Source organism: Gavialis gangeticus, unplaced genomic scaffold (genome assembly GCF_001723915.1).
Source record: "Gavialis gangeticus isolate Ggan-Ray unplaced genomic scaffold, GavGan_comp1, whole genome shotgun sequence".
Taxonomy (NCBI): domain Eukaryota; kingdom Metazoa; phylum Chordata; order Crocodylia; family Gavialidae; genus Gavialis; species Gavialis gangeticus.
Window position 1 is genome coordinate 20,572,895 of NW_017729009.1, and position 314 is coordinate 20,573,208.

The following is a 314-nucleotide window of genomic DNA, read 5'->3' on the forward strand; positions in this document are numbered from 1 at the left end:
AGCCTGGATCACCCTCCTGTCCTCAGGTGTGGATGCTTTACCCCAGAGTTTGGTGTTGTCGGTGAATTTGGCTAGTCCGCTTCTGATACCAACATCTACATCATTAATGACGATGTTGAGTAGTGTTGGCCCAAGGACAGAGTCTTGGGGGACCCCACTGGTCACAGGGCACCATGATGATTGACTTCCATCAATCACCACCCTCCAGGTCTGACCACGGAGCCAATTTCCCAGCCAGCGGATCGTGGTGAAGTCAAGGCTGGAGTTAGCCAGTTTTGCCAAGAGGTGATCATGGGATACCAGATCAAAGGCTT